The sequence below is a fragment of the Cucumis sativus genome, unplaced genomic scaffold, assembly GCF_000004075.3.
Source record: "Cucumis sativus cultivar 9930 unplaced genomic scaffold, Cucumber_9930_V3 scaffold53, whole genome shotgun sequence".
NCBI lineage: Eukaryota > Viridiplantae > Streptophyta > Magnoliopsida > Cucurbitales > Cucurbitaceae > Cucumis > Cucumis sativus.
The window spans coordinates 233808-247106 of NW_022279553.1; the positions used below are offsets into that span (position 1 = coordinate 233808).

Genomic DNA, 13299 nt, shown 5'->3' on the forward strand with positions numbered 1-13299 from the left:
TAGAATAACTTTTAAACTATATTCATTTAACTTAATAACATTAATTAAATTATAATTTTTATTAATATTGATTTAAGAGTGTCATTAGTGTAATTATATCAATATAATGCGGTCTTATCCAATTTTACCAACAAAAAACAAGTCAAATATGAACTAGTAAATCCACACTCTTTGTCATAAGAGATATAATAACGTTTTTATGGGTCATTTTAAAAAATGACAAAACAACTTTTTCTTTTGAATTTTAGCAAATAGCATTTTTTATCTGAAAAAGATACATCAACCCATAATACATAACCATAATAACGTTTTAGATCCGTCCCAAAACGATCAAAATGGGGCCACCAATGTCGTGGCCTCAAAAGAAATTACCTAGCCCAGAAAAGTGTCGGAGGTCTCGAAAGTTCAAATCCAGCTACTAGGTGGTCTCATCTCGAGAAGGTTCAGAGTTTTTTTTGCCCGCAAAAGCCGAACGGTGATGCCCAAGGCTCTACTTTTTAGTTCTGTCCCAAAACGACGAAAATGGGGCCACCAATGCCATGACCCTAAAGAAAACTACCCAAACCAAAACATGGTCGGAGATCTCAAAAGCTCACATCCACCTACTGAGTCGTCTCGAGTAGTGTTAGAGTTTTTTTTTTTTTTGCACACAAAAGTCGAACGACGATTCTCCTTGTTTCGCTTCTTAGTTTCGTCCCAAAATGCCGAAAAGGGGGTCATTAATGTCGTGGCCCTAAAGAAAACTACCCAACCCAGAACAATGTCAGAGGTCTCAAAAGTTCACATCCAACCACTGATGGTCTAGTCTCGAGTAGTGTTAGAGTTTTTTTCCCGCAAAAGCCGAACGGTGATGCCCACAGTTCGCTTTTTAGTTTCGTCCTAAAACGCCGTAAAGGGGGTCACCAATGCGTAGCCCCCAAAGAAACTACCCAGCCCAGAACAGTGTTGGAGGTCTCGAAAGTTCACCTCCAGATACTAGGTGGTCTCGTCTTGAGTAGTGTTAGAGTTTTTTTTGCCGCAAAAGTTGAACGGTGATTTCCTTGGTTTCGCTTCTTAGTTTCGTCCCAAAACGCCGAAAAGGGGCCACCAATGTCGTGTCCCCAAAAGAATCTGCCCAACTTAGAATAGTGTCGAAGGTCTCGAAAGTTCACATCCAGGTACTCGTGTGTCGTCTCCAGTAGTGTTAGAGTTTTTATGGCCTGCAAAAACCAAACGGTGATGCTCAGGCTCTGCTTTTTAGTTTCGTCCTAAACTCGAAAAAGGGCCACCAATGTCGTGACCCTAAAGAAACTACCCAACCCAGAACAGTGTCGAAGGTGTCAAAAGTTCACATCCACCTACTGAGTCGTCTCGTCTCGAGTAGTGTTAGTGTTTTTTTGCTTGCAAAAGCTGAACGGTGATACCTAAGGCTCTTTTTTTTAGTTCAGTCCTAAAACACCGAAAGGGGCCACCAATACCGTGGCCTCCAAAGAAACTACCCAACCTAAAACAATGTCGAGGTCTCGAAAGTTCACATCCAACTACTGGGTGGTCTCGTCTCGAGTAGTGTTAGAGTTTTATTTGGACGCAAAAGTCGAACAGTGCTGTTTTAAGGTTCGCTTTTTAGTTCCGTTCCAAAACGCCAAAAAGGGGGGCTACCAATGTCATGTCCACGAAAGAAACAACCTAACCCAGAACAGTGTCGGAGGTCTCAAAAATTCACATCCAGCTACTTGGTTATTTCCTTGGTTTCGCTTCTTAGTTTTGTCCCAAAACGTCGAAAAGGGGGCCACCAATAACGTGGTCTCGAAAGAAACTATCTAGCCCATAACAGTGTCAGAGGTCTCGAAAGTTCACATCCAGCTACTGGGTGGTCTCGTCTCGAGTAATGTTAGAGTTTTATTTGCCTGCCAAAGCCGAACGGTGATGCCCACTCTTTAGTTCCGTCCCAAAACGTCGAAAATGGGACTATTATCTCAAACTTCCCTTTCAAGATCTAACGACTCCCCATCGCGGAGGCTAATCTGCCTAAAGGAGTTCAGTAGTTGAAGAAGTGCTTTGTTTTTTCTCTTTCTTTAGAGTATTAACTTAGTCGATCACTCGAAGAGAATTAGATGGTAAGTTGTATTGCCTACAGCTTTCAACCCTTTCTTCCATAATCTCCAGAACAAGAAACCCCATATTCATCCCACCGGAAGGGAAGACCTAGTCGGCAGAACAAAATAGGCCTCGTAGACCAAGGAAGAGTCTGAGGCTCAAGCCTCATCCCTTGAATAAGAGGAGGCGCAAAGAATATTGCGAAGATTTTTGCTTTCTTTTGTGGTGCAAAGAATATTGCGAAACTTTCCAAGTCAAAAGAAGCCAGAGGAGACGATAAAGGAGGGAGAGAGACTGACATCAAGATCAAGAGCAAGCCTTTCTTTTTCAAGTGTCGTTGCGGTGAGTTATCGTGTAGTCTATCGTGGCTTTTAACGAGCTGCTGATGAAAAGACAAGAAGAAGAAAGCCTACCCTTGAACTGCGGAGTATGAGTGAAAGGTTAGGCCTTACGAAAAAATTCCCCGATCGAAGAGCGCCTAACCGCTTGGGATAGCCTATGAACATTGATTCAGTCAATCCTACCTCTCTCTCAAGTAAACTAGCTGAAGCAGTTCCATTCCTCAAAATATGAGAAAGCTTCTCCGACTTGAGTTAGCTAGCTTTACCGTTTGTGACCTTGAAAATAGGCTTTCAATCGATTAGATAACCTCTTTAGTCGAGCTAGTCCCACTTACTATGGCAAGAAATAAGGAGCCCTTGCACTCCTCCTTATTGTCCCACTCCGAGAACTATGTTCGGAGTCTACTCTCCCCTCGAAAAGAGCCCACGTAGCATCAACTCATCTGGAGCTTGATTTTCTCCACTCCTACTTACTCTAACCTCTTGAAGTATAATAACCTTCCTTTTAGAAAGTCTGGAAAGACGGATGACTCCTACTGGTCAATATTTGGTCTAGTCGTCTGACTTTCCCCTTCTGAGCCTTAGCAAGTGAAAAGAAAGTGAGAATTCCACAGAGAAGATTAAGTTCAGGGGGAGCGAGCATCGAGGCTAATCTCCTTCACTATCTTAAATGGGACAGGTCCTATTCTTTCCTAATAGTGCATCACATGCCTTTCTAGATGATAGATGAGGAAATCCTAAACTCCCGACTAGTCTCTAATCCCAAGGATGGATAATATTCCACCTGAGAAAAGTCACCCATGGGGCGGTGAATTGGTCGTCTTTTAGCTTCTTACTCTACCCTAAGATGGAAAAGAAAGCTCTTCTTCTTCATGGTTTGAGGGCCTTTGGATTGATGGGACGGAAAGAGCAAAGTTCAGCAAGATCCATCATCAATAAAGAACACGAGGTCTACAATCTTTAACAGATGTCGCTCCCCTCTCGCCTTTACCTAGCCTATGCTGAATCGCTCCTCTTTAGACTCTTCTTTGCTCTTGGTCTGCGAGATAGCAAGATTGAATGCTAGGTAGTCCTCTTTTTCACCCTTTGCCTAGGCCTAGACACCTATGGAAGTGAGCCTTTACTCATAAGAACCGCTACTGATTACATTCCGTCTATCTTACCAGAAAGACTATTTCAAGGAATGCGGAATGAAAAAAGAATAAAAGCATATTCACTAGTACTCTCCAGCTGCTATGGCACCAACCATTCATTCAATCTCGATTCCTTTTTGCTTCTCAATTTCATCGAGCTCTTGTCCAATTCGTGCAAAGACTAGTTTACTAGTGTTATTTCTACAAAACGAATGTTCAGATAAGAGAAACTTCATCGAGAAAGAAAGCGAAAATTTTCACTGGGTTAATATGGATAGTCCTTCAGACCTGTCTCGCAATATGCTTTGCGTCTTATCCATAGATCTTTGCACCTTGCCTCTAAATTAGAGTAAAAGGCATAAATATAAATCATGATGATAAGGAAAAGTCAAAATTTATGAGATCAAACTCAACCTCTGTGCTCAAAGGGGTATGTACTGATTCCCCACCTCGCCCAGAGGAAAAGAAGAATGAAGGAAAGGTGCAAAGAGTTATGCCTTCAAACTAAAAAAAGGCGATCAAAAGGACAGGTCTTATCTTTGTTCATTGGTTCTTCCTACCAAGAAAATTGATCAGTCCCTAGAATTATATTTCTTACTTGATGATGGAAGACTTGAAGCCTCATTACTTGGAGTTGACTCCTTTGAAGCTACTATAGATGCTTTCGTTGAACCTTCTGAACCTGGGGTTTATGGTAAGCTTTCCTTTCGCCCTAGGAGAAGGCTATGTGGCTTTCTTTCTTTGTGTCTAGTAAGAGGAAAGCCGCCAAGGAATAGGAATCACTCAATTCATTCAACCTTAAGAATCGCTTCACTTCAAGCCTTCGTAGCTTAATAATTCATTCTTTCTCAAATTCTTTGATCATCTTGAGCCAGCCGATCTGGAGGACTTAAGGATTCCGCTAAAGTTGCAAACGTTAAGAGTATTAAGGCCACTCCAAAGGAGTCTTACCAATAATATCCATCTTGATCCTTTATAAATAAATTTCAGACGTTAGGCACAAAGAATATTGTGAGTCCGCTCCTCTTGAGTTTGATTCCAATAATATTTTTCATGATTCTTTATAAAGCAGTTTCAAATTTTTGATGAATTTTACAATGAGCCTACCTTCCTCCCGTAGATCAATCTATGAGCCTTATGGTTGGGGCCTTTGTCCTTATGGCAAGAGTTTCGTTTGTCCCTGCTAGTTCATCCCTCTCCTTAATAAAGAAAGAAGAGGATATTCACAACAAATAAAGAAAAAAGAGCAGCTAATACGGCTAAGAAAGTGCCACGCCCCGCTCCGAGCACCTGCTTGCTCAACCCGAGATGTAGCGTGAAACCAACTGATGTCATTATTCTTCTGAACAACATTAATTGACCCTAACTATAACTTACTTCTAACAACCTATATGAATTAAAACTTATGTAGCAGAAACTAAGAGAAATAACTTGAACAGCTTTTTAAACTTTAAACAGGTAGTCGAGGCTAAATGCCATTAATTACAAACTTTACTTACAGACCAAACAAAAATTAAACAACTTAAACTTATGCAAACCATGTACATGATAAGATTAAAACCGACCCTTAAAAACTAACTATCAACAAGTTTCACACTGCAATCTGAAGACAACGGTCAGGTTCTCGAATCACGACCTCTACCTGGAAAGTGAAAAAACATTTTGAAAGGGTGAGCTAAAAAGGCCAGTGAGTGATAGTTTTATAAAACAAATATACTTTAAACATTTCAGAAATATAACATAAAGTCTTTAAGAAATCTCCTTTAACTTAACACTTTATAACATTCAAATACTTCTGTCATAAACAAGATAGCAGAGTGCCTTCTGTCATACTATCGCGTTAACCTCGATTAAATACTCGGTTAGGATAGCAGAGAACTGATCTTTTTATTCCTGCCTGAACTCGGTCAAGATAGTAGAGTACTGATCATATTATTCTTGCCTGAACTCGGTGGTAGCGACTAAGTGGTCAGCATAGCTCTATACCTCTACTGTGCACATTGACCATCGAGAACTCGATATATAGAGTACCATGATTTTCTCTTTAAAAAAACATTCTATTGAGCTCATGCTTTTTATAAATCATTGCTTGTAAGTCTTATAAATACATGCTTGCTAAAAATGTTTCTAAACTCATGTTATAGAATACTTTTTTAAATAACATGCATTAATATTTTTCATAAACATATTGATAAATAGAAATAAGATTCACTTAAAAGCCTACTTAAATAATAGCTCGAAAAACATATTAGAATCATTATCATTTTGCAAATTATAAGTTGAAATAATCGTAGTAAATTTATTTTTCACTCACTGATCGCAGATCAAACCCTTGGAAGATAAGCTTGTCTAATTTCCCCTTGTCTTGAAATGACGGAAAACAACTCCAATTAATTCCCTTTTATTCTAAAACATCAAATACATCGCCAAAACTCTTAGAAAAACCTTCCTCAAACCAAAATGCATGCCCAACATGCCATGCTAATTTCTTAAACTCGGCCACTGCCCAAAACCTCATTCTCGGCCATAACTCAGCTTCTTTAGAGCTTTAGAACTTAAAATCCAGAACTCAAATAAACATATATCCTTCTACAAAGTTGTTGAAAAACGTCTTGTTATTCATACCTAAAATTTTCAACTTCAGATTCCAACGGATGTACTCTACAGCCCTCTGGAAGTCCACATTGTTCAGAACCACCAGTATTCTGACCTTTCTTGCTTTCTACCGCCAAAACGCAACTCTCCGTTACTCAAATTAAATCAAAAACCCCAACTTATAAAATAGACTCAAAATGAAAACTTTTAAGACTAATTTCACTCAAAACACTCGAGTGGATTGTGAGAAACTTAATACTAAATTTGGCCTATTTATAGAGTTCATTGCATGAGTACAAGTTGACACCTCATCCTTGCTTAAATTCACCTTAAACCTTCTTAGGGAACCTCCTACTTACTTTACACCTTAAAATGCATGCTAACAAGGTTTTACACCTCACTAAAACCTTAAACCGCTTGCCCTTATCATGCCACATAGTTGTCCAAAACGCATAGCTAACTTCCAAGGTCATCTCACCTAGTTTCTCGCCCAAACTACATAACCCAACTTAGAAAAGTTATAACTTAAAATCCATAACTCTTTTGACAAAACTTTCTTCTACAAAGTTTCTCTAAATGTGTTTTCTTCCCTAAAAAATTTTTCCTGAAATTTTGAGGGAAGAAAACGCCAAACGATGCGTTCTGTAGCGTTCTAAGAGTGTAGCTTGCTCAGATTCACTCGCAAACTGACCCTCTTGCCTTCTTTTGTCCAAACGTCAACTTTCTCATATCCAAAACGCCCAGCAACCTTCTTCAATAAACTAGACTCAAATTATGAATTTTCAAGTCTAGATTGAGTGTAATTTTCCGAGTTGTGAGAAACTCCTTTCTGAAGTTAGCTAAAACACCTAACCTCTTTAATCCTTCTTTCTTGCCAACCTTAAACACTCAAAACCCTTTCTAACCTCTAAAACCATTTTGCCAAGTCAACCCAATACGCCTAAAAAGTACTATTCTTTGATATTGAACCAAAAACTTTCCTTCTTTCAAACCTCTTAAACTCTTTGAAAAAGACTACACTACCCAAAGTTTGGGTCTTACATAAAGAAAGAAGAAGATAGACTCAAGATATAAAAATAAGGAAGTTAATCATCTCGAAAGAAAAGATATAAGGAGAATTTCATTTTGATGCCTCTTGATCTTTAACTCATCTTCGCTATTCCTTTCTACCTCTTTCCCCTTTATGTGGAAAGACCTGGTTGGATAGCCATAGGTCCAAGGTTTCTAGTCTTTTTACTAGTTTGGAAAAGCCAACTAATTCAGTTTAGTAGAGGTGTAAAACGGAGATTGCTTGAGTTCGACGAATGAAAGAGAGCTCGTACCCGCAGCTTTTCCTTGATTCTGCACTCTTGTGGGTAATAGGCTTTCCTTCCTTGTCGTAGGTTCCTTTTGTTGGGACTTTTTCTTCCCTCCTTCTTACTTGTTCATCATACCATAGTAATAAGAATTTCTTAGAAATAAGCTACTTTCTCTCCTTCAACTACTGATCAATTAGAACCTCGCGTCTGCACGCACCTTGTTTTTAGGACTTTAGGAAATGGAAGAATGTCAAATCGAATAATTTGACTTTATGTACACTAAGACAAGTGAATGGGTGTCTGTCTTTTAGCTTTTCTTGATATACATGAATATAGGACAACCATAGAGTATATGAGATTAGGGGAAGATTCTTGAGACCTCAACCTTTGCCGCGACTGTCAATATTCTTTGAACCTCTTTTCCTTGCCTTTGTCTCGTTAGTTTGGGAATCAGGAAGAAGCTAAGCAAGGCATGAAGAAATTATTAACCATTCTAGACGTCATTCAGGTTGGATGCCAAATACGAGAAAACCTTTCTGAAGAGTATGAATGTGAAATTCTCATAAGCAATGAGATAGCCACTAGCTTAACCACCATGAGCCACACCCCATGGGCGATCGTACCCCTTCAGTTCTTTTTCAACCTCAAAAAATTGAGTGAAGCATCAAAATGAAATTCTTTCACTTCGTTTTCATCTATTTTCTAGAGAGCTTTACAAATAAGGTCTTCAACGCAGAACCTAATTACAAACTGGTACAATTGTCTTTCTGTAAGAAGGTATCATGTCCATTTATCACAAGAGATCGACTTAGAAGTTCAAATGCACTTAAATAATGAGAAGGATCATTATGGGTAGTGCCAAGAGGCACAATTCAATATGCGTGAGAAGCGCATTTAAGAAAAAAGGTTTGAGGAGGAGGGGAGATCCAGATACTCGTTGGAGACTCCAACCAGCACGATTAGTTGTCTTCCTGCTCTCAAAAGTCTACCTGGAAATAAAAGGAAGTTTCAGAAACTTTAGGATGAAAGGCATAGGAAGGCGTAGGAGCGAGGGAGTCAAAACCTTGCATTTCTGAATTTGAGCTAATACCTACGGTATTTCGACCATTATTTCTCCTTTTAAGCCACTTATCTAATAACCTCACGAATGAAAGAGTGATCCATCCTTAGCAAGAAGAGCTGAAACTGGGAATGAATAAAAGGAAATAAGAAGGAATGAGGCTTCCTGCTCCAAAAGAAGACGGTAAAGCTTTTGGTCTCGCCTTTTCTCCTCTGCCTTTCTTTTGCACTCCTTTCAAAGTCACTGATTATTATACATAATCAATTCTATTTCCCTTTCATGGGATAGATGATGGAATTTCCGCAAATTCGATTAGGATGAAGAAGCCCACGTAGCAGTTGTGAGTTTTTCACGGACTGACTCGTACATTATCGTTCTCAGCACCTCAATAGAGGGTTCCACTTCTTATGGAAAAAGTTCAAGACCTAGGCTTGATCTTTGTAAATGAGAATATATAGAAAGATAAAAATCTAAGATAGAAGAGTTGGGCACAAAAAAATATATAGAAGATTTTCGCTTGATTTTAGGCAATATCCCAAAAATACCCTATCTTATGGAGCCTTTGTTTTTGTTCAATGGATAAACAAGTCTAGAGGATGAGTAGGAGGTACGAAGAATATTGCAAAGATTTTTGGTTCATTTTGCAAAGGAAGAATATTGACAAAGATCATTGATAAGAAACTTTCTAGAATTCTTTTCTCATATGGACCCGTCCAGAGGACTTGTTTATCCATTAAAAGAGTCATGTTCCTTTAAAAAGAAGTTTCTGATGTAGGCTTTTTATTTGACGTTAGGAGTTATTCCAATATCCATCCAGATTCCACTAAAGTTGCATACGTTAGGAGTATTAAAACTGGCTATCCATTAGGGAATTTGAGAGTTATTTCACTAAAGTCCTAATCCTTTATAAAACAATTTTTCACGACAAAAAAAAAGTGAAAGATAAAAAAAAAAATCAGAACTATGTTGTATTTACAAAATATACAAGTTATTTGGTTATACATTACAATTTCTTTAATTATTTTTGGATTCAATATTTTTGGAGTTTGATTCAGTAAAAAGTTGGACAGTGTATAAAATTTCGTAAAAGAAACTTTTTTTATATTTATTATTATTATTATTATAATATTTTAAAGAAACTAAATACACTATAAGAAATAATATTTATACAAACTCAGAACCACATATATGCATAATGCATATTACAACTCAGAGCAATTTTATTAGTCATAAAAAAAAAAAACAATGAAGGCATTCTTGTTGTATTATATAATACAATAATACTCATACTCAAAAGTCAAAACATTCATGTGCTTGACTTCACAATTGACAATTGCCTTCCTATTATTTTCCTACATGCCTTAAGGTCTTTCTCTAAAATTACAAACTACTGACATATTACACCAGAACAACTTAAGCCAACAATGAAGGTTAGATTAATAGATATTGTAATGGAAGTCACTAAGTAGTAATAACATGTTACAACACAAAGGTAAAGCCAAAGATTAATGTTAGTGTTACAGGAAAATTCAGTTAGCTCAACCTCTATATGGAAAAGCCTAAGAAAGCTTAAAAAGCTTAAAGGTCGAGCTATAGTCAGAGAACTCAGAAAGCTACAGAGGATAGCAGAAGAAGATGGACCACTGCACAACTAAAAAATTTGGGAAGAATTTTGTAACAGCCTGTATTTTTTAATATACCTATATAACAAAAACATGGAAAACTTAAGAAATATGAACTTTTACAACTTACACAATTCAACGGAAGCAATTTATTACAAACAATTGTTATGTCAAACTATTCACTACCCTTTATTGAACCTTCTACCTCAAAAGGGAGAATACAAGTCAATTAACGCTAACCTAAACACAATTTAACTAACAAAATTTCTCTGATGCTCTACCAAGATGTCACCAAGCTCTTAAGAAAAAACAATTCAACTGCCAGAGTCATGTCTGATCATGAAGGCTTTAATACTGTTTTCACTCATGAAATGCACTGTTATGAGACAGCATAGTATTCCTCAAGACCGATGAATGAAAAAGGACAACAAAATCTTTCATTTAAACTTCTTTATTGGCCAATGCAATATTGCTACTTTTACCTCTGGAAGAAGCTAATATGACATCTGGTCTAGGTTTCCTTATAACTTTGTTCATAAGGTGAAGGTACCGATGCCTCATCCCCATCAAAGGGTGCTTCTCTACCAAAAAAATCTTTCTTATAAGCCTCCCGAAGAACTACAGTTTGTGTTCTAATCTTGTTTGAGACATAAAATATACCTGGGTGATGAACTATGGCTTTCTTAAACCTATAACCAAACCCCAAATAGTCTCCCAAGCAGAAGATGTTCTCCTTTTCGGTTTTCTTCGAGATCGTAAGATAAAGCAACTCATGGAGAACAGCCACAACCCATTTCTCAGCTTGGTCCGTATTTGGTGCTAGATGGAATGCATTTTCATAGGGCGAAATGTAAGGCAAATCCTGCCACTCCTCCACCCAATTCATCACTTTCTTTTGCAAATCAAAACCCCTCGGGAAACTCATTGGAAATGGAATATGATTTATTTTCCTTCTCCCAAAATTTCCTTCCAGAGATTCCCTTTTCTTCAATTCAGAGACTGCAAGGTCTTTCCTCCAAGAAAGTAGCTCTAATGCAAGAGTTTGTTCACCTGTTAAACAGTCTCACACTACAAACTTGAAAATATTCAGGATAACCAGCAAGAAGGGTTGGAATGAACCTATAGGGTAAACCCAAATCCCATTGCAACCTCTCAATAACATATAGGGGAAATTTTCCAACCCCTATGAGCATCAATAGTTTTGCTAACCTCTTCACAACATCATCTCTATGCAGTCGAGAGTTATGAATGGTTGATTCTTCCTTGTGGAGAAGTAAAGCTTGTGAGGTGATTTTGACATGAGGATGGAGTCCAAGACTAGGCTGGAATTGGATGAAAACATAAGGGTATAACTCGAAGAACTTGGAGATGGTGGTAGTGGGAACTTTGAGGTTCTGATTAAGCAAAAAGACAAGAAGAAAGTGGAACAGATGTTAAAGGACTCGAAATTATTATATTCTTAAGGGAAATTACTTGTTTGAGGTTTTTCTCTCTTTGAACTGCAAAATCAAGGTATGGATCTCTAACCCATTTGACCTTTGCATCAATGAAAGCACAAATCTGGGTGAAACGATGAGGGATTATAGTAATTTGTAGAATCATAAGCAAGAAAGGTTAGAAAACATTGTCTAGATTGGGAAATAGAAATGGCTGACAATGGGAATCGAGAAGGCTAAACTGACCAAATTAGACAAGAGTTTGTAAAGATCAAATAATCAAAGGAAACGAAAATTCAACTTAGACTCTGCTTGGTGGCTGCTTCAGAATAGAGTCACCCTAACTACCCTTTAAAACTATCACCTGATTTTCCATCTGAAAACACTTTGAAATCAAAGATTAGTACAAAAATACTCAATAAGCAATTCTCATATCAAGCTTTGAAATTCACAGAACTTTCTGTCAAAATTTTTCTAGAAAGAATACTTTCAAAATCAAAATATTGCAAGCAAATAAGTTTTAAAACCTAAATGCTTCAAGCTGAAACTCCTATAATGAATGGTATTTTCAATACTTTTTATAACACTAATATTTCAATACTTTCAAATGAAAATTCTTCAATCGGTAAAAAGAACTTTCGATCAACAAATACATCATACAAACAAAACTTTCAATCATTCAGTTCAAATACAAAGTAGGAAAAATGCATAGTTCATGTAGCCCAGCAGGTATGGCTACCCCTTGGTAAGATCAACAGTTCATTCAATCCGAGATGTCAATTAAAATCGACCACATATGAATCGCCATTTAAAGCATGCAAACAATTTTGAAAACTAATTACCTCGATCGACAATCATCCTTCAAAATTCACTTCCTTGGACAAAGATTAACAACCTATTGAACTTCCACGAGTGACACTTATCCTAAGCTAAAAACGCCGCCGCAGCCGGAAACACACACCCAGTCATTGAAAACGTGATCTAGAACTTGTTGTTCGTTCACGCTGGAGTCTCAAACGAAGAAGAAACAATGCTCCTGAAGCCGTACAGAGTGAAAGTAGACCGTCGTCGACTATAGAGCTGGGCGTCGGTGGTGTGGCCGCTGGAGTGTCGCCGAGAAGAGGGTCGGCGGCTATTGATAGAGAGAAAGAAGACGACTGATGAGGCTAGTGTCACGTGGTTAAAGTCTGAAGCTAACCATACGTGCGCACTTGCTAACTACAATGCCCACGTAGCCAAGTAAGCCTTTTCGGGAAGGGGTAGTGCGCCAAGCACTACACCAACGTGTTGCAGCGAAATTAATTGGGTTGGTTGCAAGACACGAGAGAGGTTGGAAGGATAAGGGAGTTTGGATGGATACGTCTTGGGAATGATACACTGCATTCCAAGAATAGATTAATACACATTTGGGTACAAATATGTTGTCTCTTGCCATGGGGCCATGGGCAGGAGACTTGTATGGCAAGGTGACCTTGCTTGGCTAACACATGTAAAGTTGCAAGGTTGCAAGGCTGGTAACAAATGAGGCCCTCCCTAAGTATTTATAGACCTTCCCACCGACCTTGGGCCTTAGAAGGTCGGCCAAGGGAGTTTCTAGATGATACAAATCATTTAGTACATTACAAGGAAGCCTAGAACATTCTAGAGAGGATTAGACCTTTTATGACACTTCTTAACCGTCATAATAGCCTTCTAAAGTGTTCCAGCACGTTTCAGAATCATCCAGCACATTCTGAGG

At 38.1% G+C, this 13299-nt stretch overlaps 1 long non-coding RNA gene and 1 pseudogene across 1 annotated transcript in view; both read right to left on the bottom strand.

The window, feature by feature from the left end:
• Positions 1–8051, bottom strand: part of LOC116405993 — a 31114-nt gene extending 23063 nt beyond the window's left edge. The window contains exon 1 of the long non-coding RNA XR_004219086.1: positions 7976–8051. This is a non-coding gene — a long non-coding RNA (uncharacterized LOC116405993). The remainder of the gene's footprint in view (positions 1–7975) is intronic.
• Positions 8052–10222: 2171 nt separating this feature from the next.
• Positions 10223–12119, bottom strand: LOC116405983 (annotated as a pseudogene).
• Positions 12120–13299: the final 1180 nt, after the last annotated feature.